Source organism: Dermacentor andersoni, chromosome 6 (assembly GCF_023375885.2).
Source record: "Dermacentor andersoni chromosome 6, qqDerAnde1_hic_scaffold, whole genome shotgun sequence".
NCBI lineage: Eukaryota > Metazoa > Arthropoda > Arachnida > Ixodida > Ixodidae > Dermacentor > Dermacentor andersoni.
Window position 1 is genome coordinate 35,404,152 of NC_092819.1, and position 20,715 is coordinate 35,424,866.

Consider the following 20,715-nt stretch of genomic DNA (forward strand, 5'->3'; position numbering starts at 1 on the left):
ACCTAGGCAAAGGAAGAAATTTCAGGCGCAAACGCCCCCAGATTTTCTCTCTCGCACCCGCTGAAACGACTGGCCAATCCCGTGAACTGGCGTTTCCTCTAATGACCGTCTCGTGGTGAACAATAGAAGGCAGCATCCACGTGACCCTGCGTTCCCGGATGTTAGTTCCCTAAGTTGGTTTCCAACTGTCCCTATGGGGCCACTGAATACCTAGTGTGTCACGTGATTGGGGAGGTTTCTTCCCTGTATTGCTGCCGGATTATGCAACAACCCTAGTGCGTGCAATGTCGGAATGGCGCACGTCTGTGATCGAGCTGCCATCGGCGATGACGATCGTCGCTGCGAATTCTGCAGCAAACTATTCATACAGAGGAAGAACATGCTGCAACACATCAGGAACGTTCACAAAATGGCCGTGGATGTCAAGAAATTGATGAAATGCGACGTATGTGGCACTTCCCTGCCTACAATGGAGAAGTATTCGGTGCACCAGATCGCTGCGCACAACTTCGAGGCTGATTACGTGCACCCGGTGTTCCGGAACAATAAGGGTGAGGAACAGTTTTATTAAGTTTATTCTCAGTCATCGTGAGCAAATGACGTTTAAACGCAATATTATATCTTGGACTTTTTTTAATTTCTTGTTGCGCAGTGTGTCTCCAAAAAGGCAGTTGTTTATGCTTTGCGGGCCTTTGTTTTCTTTTTCTCTATCTGTTTCGCGAAGAGCAGCTTTTGCGCAGGTGCCTAATTTATTTCCTTGGGGTATTTTGAAGTTTGTATCCTCGTTAAATATAATTTGTTTGTTTATCCATAGTCATGTGTGCGCGCTCCCAGCGATGCGCTACATGACGTACGTTTGGCATTGTCTGCTTTCCTGCACACCAAGTGGAGTGAAATTTGACGTTTGTACATCTTCTTATTTTTTTAAGCGACAGGAGTAAGCTGTTCTGCGTTCTGACGTTGCTCTGTGCCACATACGTGCGTGGCCTAGTCTTCGCCTCAGTGCACGTTTCAATGCGGCAGAGACGCAGAACCGGTACCATACATGAATTTGCGGATGTCGCCGGGATGGTTTCCCAGCGTATTGTGGGCAAACTCTTTAGCAGTACATTTCATAGAATAGAGCGAAATGTGACGCTCGCGCAACCCCCCCCCCCCCTTTTTTTTTTTACTTAAACGAGAGGAGGGATTTGCTCTGCGTTCTGACGTTGCTCTGCGCTACTTGCGTGCGTGGTGTAGTCTTCGCCTCAGTGCAGGCCGCAATAGGTCCGAATGCAGGCCGACGTAGGTGCACGACCACACTTGCAATTGCGGCTGTCAGCGGCTTGGTCTGCCGGCGTACTTTGGGAAAATTCTTTAGTAGTGCCACAGTCCCTCAATAGAAGGACTCTGGTTGTAGATTTCGTAAAGTAGAGCGAAATTTGACGCACGCGCAATCCTTTTTTCTTTAAGAAGAGTGTGTTAGGAGGCTACTTGGTAAGACATCTTCTTGTGAACTTAAACTGCGCTTGAGAAAACACACCAACGTAGAAGAAGACAGGACGAACGCAGACTAGCAACTAGTTTATTGAAATCACACATAATGCTGCCTCTTCGAACCAGGCGCATGCCCAAGCCAGATCATAACCGCGTGACGATGGAACACTCCCTCGCCAAGCCCCTATCTACAGTAAAAAATCAAGCTCTTCTTGAAAAGAAGGAGCTTTTCAAGAAGAAACTGAGAGAAGGGATTCACACTGTTCTGGGGCGTAGCTTGCACCATGTGCTCTCAGTTCGTCTTTGTCTTATCGTAACAGCATTGCTATGAATGTACAGTCTGATTCAATATTGAGGAAGGAGTGAGCATAGATCATGCTTAAGTTTCATATTTGTTTCTTATTAAAACAAAACTAATATGATAAATTTTTTGAAGTTATGGCGCATTGCATTTGAAATTCAATTTTAACATAAATTTGAGCAATATCAAGGGTGACCTCATGACACAGTCGAGTTGAAGGTGAGGGAGTAAAATAAATGCTACATTAGCCCGTGTCCAAAGCCTTTAGAGTGATTATTTTTGTTTGCATCTCTCTCCCAATAGTACTTGTCACTATCTAATGCTATTTTGTGCTTTTATTACAGAATTTCATGAATGGAAAGCAAAAGAATAGGGTAGCCAAAACTGCTGGTTCATTTTGCCCAGGGACCCCAAAAAGCTGGCCAGTGGAGAAACAAGGATCCACTATTACTGTAATAGATCAGGCGAGGCAAGGAAAAAGGAAGGTCATAGTGACCGTCGGGAGAAAAGTCAGGGGAGCTGTAGGTCTGGTAAGATATGTCTTTCATTTATTACCGTCACAATTACCGTCCGACACCTGAAGGCACCACCATAAAAGTCAGGTATCAAAGAAACCATTACGGTCATAAACCAGAAATTCAGCACTTGAGAATGAGTGACAAGGAAAAGGCCAGCGTAGCAGAGAACCTAGAAAGGGGTATGCCCATGAAAACCATTCTAAAGCGAGTAAGAACATCTGTGGCATCCAAGCTGAGGCCCGTGCACTTGGCAGAGTGCTCAACCCTGCATAACATCAAACAGCAGTTTAACATTGCTGCTCCTGAACATTGTCACACTAATGACGCTATCAGTGTAGACATGTGGGTGCTTGTGATGAAAGAAAAAGGTGAAACACTTGTCCGCCTGTACAAGGCACAAGGTGCAGTGGACCCAAGTGGTACATTTCCTTCAGCAGACTTTGCTCTTGTTCTGATGACAGTCTCAGAAGGAGCTACTAGAAAAATTGGGCCCTGCAGGTACTGTATGTCTTGACTCCACACATGGAACTACAGAGTACCAGTTTGAGCTGACCACTCTTCTGGTGCTAGATAAAATAGGATCAGGTGTAGCTATAGCTTATTTCATCTGCAACCGGATGAACGAGCAAACTTTGACAGCATTCTTCAAATATCTGGAGTTGGCCATGGCCAAAAAAGTGGCTGCTAAGACATTGATATCTGATGATGCGTCGCAATTCTACAAAGCATGGTCCATGGTCATGGGTGCCGCAAAACAGAAACTTCTCAGTGCCTGGCATGTGGATAACAATTGGCATAAGAAGATACTCGAGTGTGTAGAGAAACAGCTAAGGCCACATGTTTACCATAGTGTGTGGCTACTCTTAGAGTTCCTCGCGGAAAAGGCATTTGAAGATTATTTTAAGCAATTCCTTTCTAGTGAGGGAGAAAAACTGAGGGACTTCCTGAAGTACTTCAATGACCACTATGCAGTTAGGCCGCAAGAGTGGGCCTATTGCTTTAGGACTAGAGCAGCTGTCAACACTAACATGCACCTTGAGAGCAAGCGCAGGACGTTAAAGCATACTATGCTGGAGAGAAAACAGAATAAGCATGGTGACAAACTTATTTCTGCCCTCATGGACTTGACAAATCATTTTTTAATGAAAAGGGCTATCCAGATGATGAAAGGGGCAAAGGGTAAGAAGCTGAGCAGAATTCAGAAGAACCACAGGTCTGGCAGTGAAATGGCAGCTTGAGCCAAATTAAATGAAGATGGCTGTGCCAAATTAAATGAAGATGGCATATAGACTGTGCCATCTCAGTCTATTAAAGGGCTCTCATATAAAGTGTCAAAAGTGGGAGATGGTGCTTGCTGTCCTTTGAGGTGTAAGGAATGTGCAGTGTGTGTGCATACTTACATGTGCACTTGCTATGACCATCTTATACACTTTACAGTGTGCAAGCACATTCACTGTGTGGTCATCGCTAATCCAACTAGCAGCAACAAGGCCCATGAGAGCTCACCCGAAGAAGCATGTGAGGCAAGTCGGGCATTGCACATTGTACAGAGTATAACAAAGCTGGAAGCAGCCAAAGCAGTGTAAAGCTCAGCACTCTTAAGAGCAAAAATGGACTCGGTCAGACAGGCAATATCAGATGGTGAAGTCTCTGAGGGTGTGGCTGAGAAGGCAAACAATTTGTTTGAGCCAGTTTTCATGCTTGTTGAAAGTGAAAGTGACCCAAAAAGAAAGATGCCAGACCATTCAAATGAACCAGCCAACAAAAAAGTTGTGCACCTGTTAAGATTTCACTCTACAAAAAACCCTAGATTGTCGCAGCCATCATCTAGCCTTTCAAGGCCCACTGAAGTTCAAAAGGAAGTCCTTAAATAACAGCTTAGGGACAGCAACATAGAAACAAGAGATAACCATGTCAGCAGGGCACGATTACTGGTAACAAGCCTCCAGTGCAGTTAGGAAGAGAGAAGTGGTGCAGTAGTGCTGTGCTGTCATGCCTTATTGAAGCAGGTTGAGGGCTCGCATGTTAACAAATCATGACATGTGGTCTCTGATGATTAGCCCGTCTGTTTTTGTCTGTGGTGTGCAGCCATATGTCACAGCTGGATGGTATGTGTGTTAGAGCACGAGAGATGCCTCCATGCTTGTTGTATGAGCTGCTGGTAAGTGTTCTGTGAAGATAGGTACAGACCCAGTGGTCATCTCTGGTATGTGGCAGCTGTTGGATGGTAGTGTGTTAGAGCACGCCTCCATGCTTGTCATATGAGCCGCTGGTAAGTATGTCTGTACATAGATGTAAGGAAGTGCATTGGATGGTGTGTAGTGTTTCAGTGTGCAAAAGCCTCCAATGTGTTTTGCTACTTATAAATTTGTGTAAACACTCAGTAGAGCAGTAGTTATGATGTTGCACTGTTGAGCACGAGCTTGCGGGTTCAATCCCAGCAAAGGTGGCTGCATTTCAGTGGTGGTGAAATGAAAAAAAAAAAGTGTGTAGTTGAATTTAAGTGCACATCACAAAACCCGAGGTGGTCAAAAATATTACTGAGTCCCGCACTGTGGCATGCCTCATAATTCGATCTAGATTTTGTGTTCCATGTGATGTTCTTATTGCCCATTTGAATAAACTTTTATTTTTCAGATTACCAAAATAGAGGGCATATGCAGTGGTATTGTGTGCAGTCTGGATAAGTTGCTCTGGTCATGAGCACTCAATTAAATCTTCTGCATATTTGGCTGCAGCAGACAGTGTCATAATGATTGTAAAGACTATGCAGAAAGCTTTAGGCCACTCTACATATCAGATCAGTTTTATATTGCATCCCTTATGATGCATCTCTTACTTGAGTAGGCATAATAACAATTGGCAATGCTTCCTTACACATTTAATATTTTTCTCTTTTTCTTTTGGAAGAGTAGCCTTCGAAGAATAATCTACAACAGTGCTCCTACCTTCTCTTTCACTGTCTCCCCATTTCTTTTCTACACTTCAACTTCATTCTACGCACTTTCTTATTCTCCTCTTCATCCTACATTGAGGGTGTGGGAAAGTGAGCTAAGCGTGCATAAAGATTGCTGTGCCGAACTTAATTGCGGCACTGACGAAAACAAATCTTTGTCAAAAGGTTCACTCCAGCTACATTCCCCCTCCAAACACTGTTTATCACTTCAAGCCTTCATATTCCTGTGAGCTTTTGTCTTGTTTAACAGTTGTAACAGTCATACTATTTATTACTATCAATAGCCAGCATACATTTAGCACTGCAAAGGGCTGTTTAGAAGATGTGCGAGTTTCTACTTCCCTTATGATAAATACTCCAGACATTCAGTCTCTATTTTATGAAAATCTTTCAAACATTGCCAGTGATGACCACCATATAGGTTAATGTCGGCATGGGATTGAGGCTTTCCCGCAAAAAGAACAGTTATGTTGTGCTCATATCATGTGACTGGCAGTTTCTGCTGTAATTTTTGCACTTGTCAACTGCACTGTGAAGAGTTCATTTCTGTGAATATGTGCTGGCCTGATTCTTCTTGTTCACGCATTTCAGATCTTGTGCTATGAGATGAGGAGGTGTAAAATAAAAACACCGTGTAGATTTCACAATGCCTTTAAGAAACCACGCGAAGCTTGGAGATGAAGCATTACATGCACCTTGAACCAAGTGTCTGGACACAGCGAGTGAAAGTTGTTTTGTCATGAGCGAGGGTGTCGGTGTTACTTGTAACTACCTTTAAATAAAAGTTTGTTTCAAAACAGTGGCTCAACTCTGTGTTCCCCTGGTAAAAAACAAAACCATTGGGATTTACAATTCGCTTTTTAAACATAATTGAACAACATGAATAAAAAAAACTTGATGAATCAAGATATAAGCTTGCCATACCATGGAAACACTTGAAACTCCTTTTGAGAAGCTTACTCATACACGAACACACTATAGCAATTATTTTCAATCGTATACCCACAATTTGCCGTGTCAGCACGTCAAGTTTCAAGGCAGATTTTTTTTAGACTCCAGGAAGCTATATGCCTAATTCTATCCATTGTTTACTGCATTGCATTTGATTTTCTATAACAAATAAAATTGAATTCTCCATTGATTGCGCCGACGCTCACGTTATAATTATATGCTATTATTATTGACTAGTCATATATTTTCTTGGCGGGTGGGGGCTGCACTGGTGGCGTTCTACGAATTTGCGCCGCGTGTTTGTGCGGGTAAGCTTAAGTGCAGAATTTTTTTTGCGCGTTATGAAAACAATGCACTGCAGGTATTTTAATTAATGCAACGAGCTGTATGAAATATCGGTCAAGGGGTTGGAAACGTCGTTATAGAGAATCCCGACGATTTTTCTTTTGCGTGTGTGTATTTGGAGTTGATTCACAGTTTTATTTGTTTATTTTGGCTACATTGCGCCAATTGCGGTTCCATAGAAAAAAGAAACGCGCTTCCACGCGCTTGCCGACTCGATCGCAAGGGGACAGCCTGATCAACATCAATATCAGCAGCAATGGCGGATTTGCGCTTGCCATGGCGCTTGCAAAGTTTTCAATAGTTTTCGACTATTAAGTGATGCTTTTGCTATTTTAACGTGTGGAGGTTCATTGTACGTCTGTTTTTTCAAGTTTGGCATGTGTTTTAACACATGTGAAGGTGTAGTCTTTTCTTCTTCAGCGGATATTTGTACAAGACCCCGTTCACCGTCTATCAGGTAAGATGTGTACGTATGCTACACGCAATCGTAGTGCTTCACTAAGCCACAGTGCACTACAAAGTTAAGCATGAGCGGTACACAAAATTCACAAGTTCTTAGTATTGCCAAGAACAACCATTGCTTGGTGAAGTTCTCACATGCGTTGTAGAAGTTGTTGGGCGCGGCAGTGCTGAACGTAGCGTTAGCGGCTTAAGTCGTGTTTTTTACTAGTAACAACGTGTCACTATTTCATATTATTGGCGGCGTCTCCAGGACACCAACTCGGTAACGGGGACACCAGAGCTAGAACGCGGACTGGTCCATGGGTTGGGGCTCGGCGAGGCCTGCGCGTGCTAGTAGTATATCTTGATGTCTGTAGGCTGTGTGTAAGTCGTACTTTCCGAATTTTCTGACGCATTTTAAGATCAGCAGCTGTCCGCTTTCGCGGACAAGGCTGGAGTCAGGGTGGTCCGTGAGTTGGGGCAACATAACCTGCTTCCAGTTTGGGACCGCCCTGCTTCCAGTTTTGATCCCTCCGCTGCCCCTTGGGTACCCTGCCGCCTCCTTGATTATAATCTAATGCTCTCCTGAGGCCTCTGTTTGCCGGTTACATGTGCCCTCCTGGAGCCTTACTTGTAAATGAATCCGATCTATCGTCGCAACGAAAAAAGCGCCCCGCGACTTCTACAACACCAGTCAGAACCTTGCCCATTGGTTTACATATGTGTGGCCGCAAATATCTGAAACTTAATGCCAGTTCAACAGGTTTGTTGGCAAGGGTGTCAGGTCGTTGCTTTGTGTTGAATCGGCCTTTTCTCAATTCTTAAGAATTTAATTAGAATGCACCTGACCAGTGCTGCTTTGTGGTGCTTGCCACCAGTCCCTTGGACAGGGAAGACGTATGAGAATCCCTGTGCATACACTTTATATGCAGTGGTGTGACCGCTTCCTTTGGGAAACTACCACGTTAGCGATATTGTGAGCGCAATGTGACTTTCCGTCATCTTCCTCATCCGTACGTAGTGTGTGTCGCTTCTTCCTCGCCATAGCTCTAGCTCGGCAAGAATAAAGCGGTTCCTTAGAAGTGGTGGAGGTGCTGGGGTTCTGCATACCAAGGACGTATAAGGTAACAGTGTTTGTGCCTTTAATATGTCTCATTCGATCATTTTGAGACGTGGTGGTGTTCATGCGGTAGCACTGTGCAAGCACATCCACAATGTAAGAGGTACATGATTCTCGAATTGTATACTCTCTCTGGGCTTTTCTCACGATTTCAGCACAAGTAGTGGGAGCATCAAAAAACTGACAAAGCTGGTGCATGAATGTTGCCCAGTGTTGGTGTTCCTTGGTGTTGAAATTATCCTTCCTTTCTCTAAATCCAAGGGCGAGATCTTGCATTCTGAATGTTTGCTTGCGCTCTCATTATTCGCCTTCACCATGCTTTCATCAGCGGTCGTCTGCTTGGTGAAGTGGGAGCGCCTATTGAACACTGCCTACTCACTGATGTAGAAGGTGAAGCAAACAGTCAGAAAGCTAGAAGCTTGCCCAATCTCATCCCAGGTTTTTAATCCAGTTTGACATTGAAGCATCCTGGTAGTATTAAAGTACTTTAGAAAGAGGTTCCAGAAGCATTGCCAAGTTTGCCACTTGGTGAAATTTGTAGTTTGGAAACAATTTAGGCTCTTAGCAAGATTAGTAGTGAACAGAGGTTTTCACATGGCGATTGGTGTTGTCCAAATGCATGAAGAGGTCACAGTACGAGTACTTAAGCTGATAGTGTCGGGTAACCACAAGCACCAGCAGGGGCCCCGTAACAGTGTCCCCTTTAACTTCAGATATGCTTCACTGCATGATGCTAAATATGCTTCGCCGCATAACACGACTCTCCTGCAGTGAAGGTGACTTAAACCGACAACAGCCGAGAAGGTGCAAACAGCACTGCGCTGCCTGGTTCTTGCTGTTGGCCTTTTGTTCTTTTCACAGTGTCCTTACTGTAAGTGCACTCCAGAGTTGCAATGCAGGAATATGCATGTGTGCATAAGCTTTCATTCAAGAGTAACTCATGATCATAAGTTACGTCATCATGGTTTCGTACCATGTCACGGCATCATAAGTGAGACATAATAAAGAAGCCCTCAAAGTCTGCGGGAGAGACTATAATCTTTTGTGCGAGATTGTGCTATCCTTGCTGCACGCAGTGCAATATTATATGACTCTCATTTCTATGGTGGCATTGTCGATTATGAATGTTTCCTTACTGCGTTAAAAAAATGTGAGTGCATCTTTCAGATAATAATGGCATTATAGCTTCAGAGTTGTTCAAGTTTGGGGTACTTGTTCACTAAAAGTACATTATCAGAAAAGCTTTAGAATGTCTAGGTCATAATTGCATTTGAAGAACTAAGTCTTCCTACACATAGCAATTGGTAGCTTACTGTGTAATGTTGAAGGTGGTTTTTATTCATAGGCCCTATGCAGAGAGCAGCAACACAATGCCTGGCATGTGACCAGGGTTCGTCACAGTGTTTGCATTTCCAGTGCTCGTAACTGATTCCAAGCATAAATTTGCTTTATGAATTCTTTGTAGACAGAAGGTGCTTGAATATTGGTTGCATGAAATGCTCCAATGCACACTGTATATGTACAGGGTGTCTTTTATTACCATACAGATTTTCTTGTTTTAAAGTTATGAGCGCAGCAAATGTGGCATTCTTGCAGAGGAATTCCTCTATTTTGGAACTCCACAAATTTGGAGGCAGTCACATTTTATAGCACTCTCATTTCTTACAAATCTTGAAAGTTGCACCTAATTCAAGATATTCATCATTGAATTTCACTGGTAAATCGAGGCAATATTGGAACCGAGTGTGCTGGGAGCGCAGAAAAGAAGGTCCCGCTACCTCATCAGATGGAAACACCCCCGACAACAAGCTCGAGAAAGTCTGAAACAACATCTTGGCCAGTCATTGTAGCAGCTGATACGACACACTTTGCCTGGCAAGCATGTGCATCAGTGTGTCGTGTCAGGCTATCATTTAAGCTTTGTCCCACACTTCTTGACAGGGCACTGCCGCCTGATGTGGAGCAGGATGCACCAAGTTTTGATTGTACTCAATTGAGCGCGATAATGAATATTTCAAAATAAGTGCAATTTTCGAGATTTCGAAAAAGAAAGGGTGTGCGTTCACATGTGACTGCCTCCAAATATGCCATTTAGAAGGCTGCCTCGAAGTTACTAATAAAAAAGTGACTGAATTTTTCAAAATTAATTTTCTGAAACTCGCATTAGCAGCAAAGTGTGTCCTCCTCACCTAGAAACTCCTTTGCAAGAACGACAGGCTCTCTGTGCTCAAAACTTTTTGCTAAATATCTGCATGGTTAAAAAAAAAAAAAACTAGATATGCATAATTGTTAATGTATGAAAATCGTACACTATCACTTTTCAAAATTTTTGTCCTATGCAACACCAGAAAAATTGGAAATAGAAGCTTCAGGTGACCTATCTGATGTGCAAGTTGCATGGCCATATTATTGTTTTAATTTTTCGCTATTACCTTTTACTGTGATGTCGCCACTGCAGCAGCTCGATGGCTGTGGCTTTTCATTCCAGGTCACAACGCTGCACCCAGGTAGAGGCAGAATCCAAAAATGCTTGTGTACTTAAGTATAGCTGCACATTACAGAATCCGAGGCCCTCAAGATTTATCCATAGCCCTCGTGTAGCCCACGAGTTCCATATTTTTTATTGGGATTGAAGAGTAACGTTTGTGCTGTATCCTTCTATTTCAGACTAAATAATGTGCATGCAAAATTATATCTTCATTACTTTACACCATTGCACCAATATCTGTTGTGCGTTGATTTTCTGATGTCCTTGCATTTGCTATAGCAAGGATTTTTAAAAATCAGCCACAAAAGAAAAAATAAATGGTCAAGGAACGAAGTGGTGTGTAGCAGCTCCCTTTTTTTTTTAATCGGCAGCAAGTTTTGCACTCGTGTGTTAGCAACACTGTTTCGCCAGTTGTGTACTTCAAAAGAAGTGTTATCTTTCTGCTTTGGAACTTTGTGGTTTTCTTCTGCCAGCTGCTTGACCAACACAAGCAAAATGTACTTTGGATATTCCACAAATTCATTCTGTATGCATTTGGTACAATAAAATTTGTTTCAAGAATGGACAAATGCAGTGATGGTTAATTGAAAACTGCAACATGCTGAGTTTCATGCTTCATTAATTTTCTCAGCCCCAAAGAAAGCATGCGAGGTTTGAAAATGTATCATGTGACATTAGTGCACTCGGTCTAGAGAACTGATTAATGCTGCACATACATTGAACATGGTGGCCATGACCATCCCTCATGAATTGGCATTCCCTGCCTAAACCACCTCAGCAAGAAAGCTGACGGGGCTTCCAAGAATTTCTATGCACTATTTATTACTATCACCCTACTGAAATTGCTCCATTGCTTTGCTGACAATTGTCTTGACAAAAGTGGAAGCCGAATCGGTTGAGGTCGATCAGTTTTATTTACATACAACCTATTATAAAGTGGACCTTTCTTCGCCTCTTCAACTGTTCCCACAGCTGCTGCTGCCATCTTGCACGCCACATCGAGGAGGAGGGCAATGTACATGGCAGGTGCATGGGAGGATTTTCCAAGGAACTCTGGAAAGCTGTAATCAGATTGTGGGCAAAGTTAAAAACTTAAGTACAAAAAGGGTGTAGAGTATTGTAACCTTGTACATGTTGATCACACCACATGTTTCAGCTACAGCTATAAGTGCTTTGTCTCATCAAGCAAGCTACAGTTCTTGCAATGTTACACTTTGTGATACTCAGTATGAATTGATAAGACTAGCTGCTATTCTAGTGGTTGTGCAGGCCACAAGGGAACAGTGCCTGGCCTTTGTGCTTGTATGTGTCAATTTCTTTCAGTCTCACCCAAGCCACACCAAAATGTTATCCACAAGTGTCGTGCCAAAATGGCCTGGCGACATTTCGTATTAAGCCGTTTGACCCACTTATTGCACTGATGCACACAGTGCAACCAAATGAAGGAAATGACATCGCCTAGGTGATTATTAAATTACCCTTCTAAAATACCACAAGAGGAATTTTGCTGTGGCAAGAGCCTTAGCAAAACCATAAGAGACACAAAAATGAAGGAAAAGCGACACGTTCAAGTTCCCGCACCGACTCACCATGAGAAGAACGAATTTTGGCAGTGTCTGCTTGAGCTTAGTTATCTGGAGATACATGCAGTTGAATGCTTTTACAAGCATTGAGATGCCCCACTATGCTAGCTTGCCTTTTATGGCTATAGAAAGTTGTATACTGCCACAAGTCTGCCTATTCTTCCGATTGGAATCTATATTGAAGCTGCTTTGAGCAACGGGCGGTATTCTATTTCAGCGCTAATGATACATTGACAGTAGTGTGCCTGGAAGGAATAGACAAAAGCATTGCAGAAGCTGCAGCACTTTGTGCTTGCTGAATGATCGTACGAGAAGGTAAAGATGCCATCAGAAAGCATCCTTCGTATAGAGTCTCTTTAAAAGAAAAATACTACATCTAGACATGGTGACAGTTGTAGTGGCAAACTAAAAATATTATAATGATAGTTCAAGGTGTGGTATGGCATGTTTATGCTATTTCTGAAAAAATAAACACGGCAAGTGTGTCCATGCCAACAATTGAGACAGGATGTGCAGATGCAAAGCTGCAATACAGCACCACGGCGTCAAAAGGACAGTATGCAAGTGGTGGTCCAGCATCAAAACTTCAATGTTCCTACACTACAACACTGGGAGGCCATGCTGCATGACAGAAGCCTGTGTGGCCAGCAGGCGCTGCTCTGTCGGGCACAGGACGTGGCAGCAACTATTTCTCCTAAGGATTCAATAAACGGATTTCTCTACCTCACCCGCCATGCGATGCGCCGTGTGAGGGAATGATAGTGTCACTACTCTCACAGGATATGGATGGTGCACAGCACCACCTTGAGCATCGGAGCGCACGTCTGCCTATGAGCTCTGTGTACTACGAACACAAGTGGTGCATGCGAGGTAACATTTAACATATCACTGCCAAATGCCATCAATGAACACAAGCAGCAAAGAAAGCTGCTTACATAATTTTCACAGTGTGTCGGATCTGCATATTTTTTACATCCTGTCTGCATGCCGCATTGTTCATTTGTTCGTCACTGCTAAAAAGTGCATAGTTGCATGGTACTTTTTTCGATTTTGTGCACTTTCTTTTGTCCTGAAAAAATAACCACAGCAGCTATCTTCATAAAAATAAAGCAGTTAGATGTTTCTTAATGAGCCGTAAGTATTAAAGTTGCTCAACAGGGTAGTCTACTGAATTGATTGTATTTGAGTACTGCAGGCCTAGTTGTTTCTTTGTGCCTCGGCACTAGTTAGCTGAAACACCCTGTATACTGGACGGCTTGCCTGGCTGCTCGCACCGCCGAGGCGGAGCATCTAACGTTTTTGTGGCGCACTTGTCGCCGTCTCGTGGCACCGGTCGTCCATCCTTATCGCGCAGCACACGCCAGCGTCGTCTGGTGTTCTGATTGGCCGCGGCAAATCGGACAGCTCTGGCGGGCAGGAAAAGTGGTCCGCAAGCGATCGGGCTTGCCGCCTCGTTTAACGCCTACTTTTATCCCCTGGCCAAGAGCTTTGCCCGGTTTAGCCGCTCCGTCTTTGGTGTGAACGTGCCTTTAGAGTAAAAAATCAACAGCTTACACTTCCACATTTTTTGCTTGGTAGCTGCATTCAATTTGCTTGCTCCTCGTCTTTTAGATGTCTAGGCTCCCCACATTTTAACGTGGCTGAATAGTGCACAAATCAGAAAAACGAGTTTCTGTGGCCTAGCCTTCTCACACTTGCAAGGATACCAGCCAAAGTTGACCCATTTTTCTTATGGGGTGCCCACTGATTATGAGGATGCTGACATCAAAGGATCTCAAGTGGTTCTCTAGCATTTTGGTGACAGAATACAGTAATGCCGAGCTACAACGGACTTGATATCTGTCGGCACCAATGAACGCAGTAGTTAGTAGTCTCACTAAATTGAGAGTTCAGCCGAACAGCAGATGGACACCAGTGGTTTGAATCCCCATGTTGGCAAATTTAACTGGCTGAAATCAAGCATCTAAAAGACACGCACTTAGTTCCATCCCTTCAATCTGTCAGCATAATGAAAATCAAAGGTCCGGTTATGTGGCTGCAGCACCTTCTGTTCATGCAGCATACCTTTACTTTTCTTTACCAAGACACTTAGCATGCACATACCTTGTGTGCAAGCCACATCTATTTACAACAGAAACAGCGCTTTCCAATCGTGAGCAAAAGTTTGGAGGTAAAATATGGTAGAATTTTTTGTCCAGCCAACGCATGCACGCTGAAATCCAAGTAGTACAGCCAATATGTGCCTGTTCAATCACTGCAATGCATTGAGACACTTCGAACAACGCACGGCTGTACCAGAAAAAGTTTAGATGCTTTTCACTAATGCAAGCTTTCGAGTAGCTCGAACGTAAAGTGGCCTGTGTGTTATTGCTATTCAGCCGGAGTGCAATAGGAGCCAGTCAAATTGGTAAAACATGAAGTCAATGTGCACACAAAGACTATGTGTACCCTTGCATGACTTTGTGCCACAGGTAGCTAACAGCTTCCAATTCACAGTCCTTGTAATATGCTTGTGGCCGCCATCTACAGTGATCTATTTGATTTAACGGGGATGTGTATGTTGGCTGAAAACAAGAAAATATGCTAGAAAATATATTAACACCGATGGATGCAATATGTCCTTTCCGGTAGTTTCGCAAGGGGGAAACTAATTCGAACTTCATGGCAGCGTGCACCGCACAGCTGCACCTCATTTTATATCCTCGCGCATGCGTCAGTGTTGCCACAGCTGTCTGTAGTGACACCCTCGCGTGCATTTCTTGTTCAAGCTTTGTTGAAGGGTTTGAAGAAATGAAGGCAGTACGGTGTTGCTCATTTCTCCTTTTAGTATCCTGCTGCTTGCGGAGCATAGTAGCGCCTGCAACTCAGTTCTCAATGCGACCTTTGAATAGTGTGTGCATCTTAACCCTTTCATAGACGCAAGCAGAGAACAGGCCGCTTTGTGTCCGAGACATTACAAGTGCTTTTTTTTATGAAGCATTTTTTACATAACGTAAAATCTCAAAGCTGACTACGATTCAGCAATAGCGAAAAGTGGGAATATTACGTCCCACTATACAGCCTCAAGGCCCGTTTCTACCTACTCGTGGTCACCTGTAATGTGATTAGAAGCAGCCAGAGTACCCAGTACATTATACATTGTTTGTGCATGTTTTCATTATACTTACTGAGCATGCTTTGTATGAGAATCCTCAATCAGGGCTTTCCAATATCGCAAGGGTTCTTAGAAAAAAGATGCTTCTTGAAAATTCTTGAGGGCTCATATGTAGCAGCTCGCATATGTAGGAATGCGATTTGTTCGCGATGCTAATAATTTTATCAACTGTTTTAATAGCTGTGGGTACGAGAAATTTAGACACCTAACCGCACCAAAATTCAGCTATTGTGAAAACGCGGAATTTCGATAAAAAAAGTCCATTTGCCGCTGTGGTGGTTTGAAGGAAGGCGACAGAATAAACTAAACATTGTAGAAAGGGAAGTAAACAATCTGCGCAATCGCTCTATCGCGTTGTTTGACAAAGAAATGGACGAAAAAATGTGCTTAACGTGATTCAGAAACACATCTACACAGGAATGTTCAATGGTAGAAATTACACTTCACCGCTACATAATAGCGAAGTAGCCCTGAAAAGTGGGACCAATATTTTCCGACCGCCCAACAAAGGGTGAAATGCGCACAGTATGTACGGCAACACTTGCTTTATTCACCGCAGTAATGCCACCCTGTAATGGAGACACAACTACGACAAACGGTCCGCATTTCTTCCGCAGCGAGAAGCGAGAAAAAGTGAAACATTTTTTACCGAGTCAGAAATAAGCCAAGCGTGTTCCTGACGGTATGTAACGGCATGCCGCTGGAAAAAGGGGGCCCATACCTCGGGGTTCAAATTCCGCAGACACGGCATGCGCTTCAGCGTAGCCGTCAATTTGCGGTTGAGCAAGCGACGTTTTTGCATTTTCTATTCCGCATCAGCATCTTCTAGGCAGCGAGGGAGCACCTTGAAAACCAGCACGACGGGGGCCGTCTCGTTGAACAATCAAGGCCTGAAATTTAAAAGAAAACACAACTATTAGCGCTTATTGTTTCAAATTTTGTGATTTCAGTAGACTTACCTTGATGTTGTCGCACATTTCTTGTGGATCCATGTTGCATTCAAGGTCGTTAACGCCAACATACATCAGCATCTTCTAGGCAGCGAGGGAGCACCTTGAAAACCAGCACGACGGGGGCCGTCTCGTTGAACAATCAAGGCCTGAAATTTAAAAGAAAACACAACTATTAGCGCTTATTGTTTCAAATTTTGTGATTTCAGTAGACTTACCTTGATGTTGTCGCACATTTCTTGTGGATCCATGTTGCATTCAAGGTCGTTAACGCCAACATACAGAACGGCGAAATCGACACGATCGAAGCGCATCGTGGAGACAGCTCACGCCAGCCGCACTGCATTGTAGCTAGCAAAACTGAATGTGCAGGCTTTTATAGACTCAATTAGGCGCAGGCGCGACCTATTTAAGAATTTAACCTGACTCACCGACAATCACGCCGCGCAAGGACGGCATGACTGAACACGATCCAGCGAGGCGTAACAAGACCACGCGAACGAACCTGCGTGAGCCCGCAATGGCCGCATGTGGCTGGCAGAAACCACAGGGATTTAGCAGCAGCACCTAGCAGCGTCTTTCCCTAGGCGTACAAGTACCTATCTGGGGGCAGGGAGTACGCCACTGGCACACGTCACATCCGGTTTGCCTCCAAACCGGGTACAGCCAGCCTGCGGGGATACGCTTCTGTTTCAGAAAGATCCCAAAGCCGCGCTTGTTGCCAGACTGTAGAGCATGCTAGGCTAAATCCGCAGCATACGACCCCCAAAATCCGGATGCGAAAAATAGCTCGGCATTTTCCGTCCGTGGGGGTCGCGGACGACGCGCGGACGGCACAAATCCGTGACGCGTAGTCACGTGATGCGCAGTCCGTCGCGAAAAAGACGGATTTCGTCCGTCGTGTGGATCCACCATATCAACATCGCTTTCGCTTTGCTGCCATTGATGGCGATAATTTGGATTGGATTGGATCGCTGTCGGACGCTTCAGGCTTTCTGACACATCAACGCACACTACACTCTACACTCTAAGAAAAGTTTACACCCTTTGGAGTGCCCCTTCTGCCACACAACGATAATCATCATCTTCCTTGATGCGTTTCCTTTCTTGAAAACGCCGCGCCCGCTACTTTCCTGTCGGCAATGCTATGTCATGCTGATAACGCGCATGCTGTTCGTTACTGGAAAGTACAGTGACGGGGCCCGGCACTTTAACATCAGCACTACAGTGACGGGGCCCGTCACTATAACAACACTGTAGCGACGGGGCCGTCACTATAACGATGTCGGTATTGGGGACGAGCATAGAGTTTTGGGGACGAGCATAGGGGACGAGGACTTACGGAGTCGCCATCTGTCGGAAGCGCCTCACTTGCGTAGTCTGAGGGCTAACGCGGAGCTCTCCGCATAGGTTTAGCTATCGGCGCTAAATAAACATACTACGCGGGAGCTTTCCTGGACATTTTTGCAAGTACTCTCGAAATGACGGAATCATATCTTACCTTTAAAATAATAATCTTGAACAAACAGAAGGCACAGAATGGTTTACAGAAGCTATCTCTTTACCTACTACGTACGGTAAGCTGGGACACTGCGCGCAGTCGCCGCGATCGAATTCCCCCGAACCGGTTTCTTGCGTTAAAGGTAGCAATCGCTGAGAGAAAACTATGTGAAATATGTTATTATAGTGGGGCCGTCTGGATAGCACAATGTTTCGCTTTCGCTGCGAAGAGCGTTTTCGCACCGTGCCGTGAGCTTTATGCCGCAGTATATGAGTATTTGACCGTACGCAAGCAACCACTGTTGCACGTACACTATCAGATCTGTTCAAAAATAATTTCGTTATAGCTAGGAACTTCGACGTCTATACGGTGACTTGTGCTGTGCCGTCGCGATGATTCAGTGTTTTCTTTTTCTTTTCTTCTTAAGTCTTCGAAGCTTCAATATCATTATTTCTCAAGTTGCATCGCACTGGATGCTTATCGGTCTTCTAGCGAGCAATTACCTGCTGCTTCTTTTTCTTAATTCAGTACACTATTCATTATCTGGTGCTACACAAGCATCAACACATGCCATGCCTTTCTTTTTTGATGCGTTTTTGACCGTTCTGTTTCCATTCCAGTAAACTTTCTCTTTCTTTCTTTCTTCATTATCATCATCATACGTGTTACAGCGCATACGCAAAAGACTGTTGGAACCAATAGCCGCAGGCTAGTGGATGGGTCCGGATGTGAAATATAATACACAATCGGTACAAGCATAGAGGGATCAAAGCAGAGGATGAATGCAACACATTAGCCCATTACAAACAGGAAAAAAAATGAATTTTTTTACAGCATGCATAAAAATTATCACCAGTTACATAAATTATCAAACCACAAAGAAGAGAGAACACCAAGCAAGAATACAGGCACCAAATCAATGGTTTATAGCTAATAAATATGATTGTAGCGCTTTGCCGAAATTTTGTGCTTCTTTTTTGGAGGGCATGTTGTTCCATGTCTCCAAAGGCTATCAGGGGACACAAGATTGGTGAATTGGATTGTAAAACTTTATTTGTCCAACAGATGTAGGGAAGGCTTTAAGCCTTCCTACCTAGACAACGGCCAGGAGTCCTTGGACCCTAGTGGCGGTTTCGGCCAGTCGGACGGTCTTCAGTTGAATCTCCGTATCGGAGCTGAGTAATAAGGTCTCCCATTGTTCTAAAGACTTTATTCTTCCCTCAAAGGGAGCCTGTGGGCATTCCCACAGAATGTGATTAAGATTAGCCCTGGCTTTACATTGGTGAAAAAGAAATTGAAGTCGCCCCTGAGAAAGTTCCTTCAGCAGTTCTGGACGACAAAGTTAAGACAAGTGAAATCTAGAACTATTTCACCGATGATGGGTGGGCCGCGCTCACTGCAACAATTACGCAGAAGCATAATCATAGTTTGTGGACATGTAGTGCATGTCGGCAAAGGGGTCATGATAACGCCTTTGGGTGTGACGCGTGCCTGAAGTGGCTGCACCTTAAATGTGTGTCTGTCACATCGACGCCAAAAAGTAAGGTGTGGTTTTGTCGGAATTGTGTGAAATTTTCGAAATTACGCAAAATTTTCTCAATATGGGCGTGTTCAGATTATGCTAATCAAAGTCCCATTACCATTTTTTTGTTTTCTATCGAATTTTTATATGTGATGGGCTAATATGTTGACACAAAGGAATAACCCTTAGCTCTGTATGAAACGCTCCAGTTTTCTTGGGAAAACGTTTTATGTGACAAGAAATGGAGCATGCTATTTTTGCGATTTCGCAAAGCTACAAGTCTGGGGCCCTCCTGCATGCACAATTTTTTTTTGTCATGCTTGAGTATTTTCTCATGTAAGCCTAACAACTTGTATTGTTTCAAACACTAACTAATATTTCTTTTGTTGTCTTCTTATTCTGGGAAAAATTCCTAAACATTTCTCCACGAGCTACGAAAAAGCCACTTTTCAGCCCAACGTTCACGCAAGATGTATCGAGATTTGGTCGCTGAGAAAATATTCATGCGCAACAAAAATGTATCATGTATGCAGGAGGGCCCCAAGCATGGAACTTAGCGAAATCGCAAAAACGCTATTCTCCACCTTTCGTCATATACGATCATAGACATGGGACCTCAATTACCATTCTTATATCAACATGTCCATATATATGTTCGTATTTTTGCCATATGTCAATATGGTTAAAGAGCCGCACGCCGTCTCTGTAGTGTAGATGTTAAAGTGCCGGGCCCCGTCACTTTAGTGCAGATATTAAAGTGCCGGGCCCCGTCACTGTAGTGCAGATGTTAAAGTGCCGGGCCCCATCACTGTAGTGTAGATGTTAAAGTACTGGACCCCATCACTGTAGTGAAGATGTTGAAGTACCGGGCCCCGTCACTGTAGTCACTACCTTTCAAGAAACGAAACGCAAGCAAGGCATATGACGATTATTGTTGTGTGGCAGATATACACCCCAAAGGGCGTAAACTTTTTTTAGAGTGTAGGCAAAATCTCCCCTTCAGGTCGATGCAGTGGGGCCTCCATGAAAGGTCCCCGCCAGTAATCACACCTATGAAGCAGTGAGACTATTTGTATTTGATACCCTGGCCATTGAGAAAAACCGGGTACGGTGCCATGGGTTTGCGCGTAAACATGATTAACGCACATTTTTCGATGGACACACTAAGGCCTTGTTTGCGGAGATACGAAGAAGTGTGGGTGGCTGCCTGCTGAACTCTTGTGCGCACTTGAAGATGAGTCACCGCAGAAGACCAAAGGCAAATATCATCACCGTACATTGATAGGTGAATTGTCTTGTGTAATATTTCAGCAAGGCCAACCCTAGTTAGGTTAAAAAGAATAGGGCTCAATACCCCGCCCTGTGGGATGCCACCGTGACAACAACAAAATTACAAAGATACGGTTAGC

General features: G+C 44.0%; 2 long non-coding RNA genes across 5 annotated transcripts; one reads left to right on the forward strand and one right to left on the reverse strand.

Annotated features, from left to right (window-relative positions):
* The first annotated feature begins 262 nt into the window (after positions 1-262).
* Positions 263-11,165, forward strand: LOC126523578 (uncharacterized). Of its 4 annotated transcripts, XR_011895136.1 has the most exons (4): positions 263-551; positions 2,122-7,004; positions 8,036-8,112; positions 8,880-8,897. It is a non-coding gene; the product is annotated as an uncharacterized lncRNA (long non-coding RNA). The 4 variants fall into 4 exon arrangements; XR_011895138.1 differs by lacking the exons at positions 8,036-8,112; positions 8,880-8,897 and adding an exon at positions 10,597-11,165; XR_011895137.1 differs by lacking the exon at positions 8,036-8,112 and having other exon boundaries at positions 8,880-9,136.
* Positions 11,166-11,491: 326 nt separating this feature from the next.
* LOC126523574 (uncharacterized) lies at positions 11,492-16,940 on the reverse strand. Its single transcript, XR_008610794.2, has 4 exons — positions 16,502-16,940; positions 16,293-16,432; positions 16,055-16,223; positions 11,492-11,657 (listed from the first exon to the last, which is right to left on the reverse strand). It is a non-coding gene; the product is annotated as an uncharacterized lncRNA (long non-coding RNA).
* Positions 16,941-20,715: the final 3,775 nt, after the last annotated feature.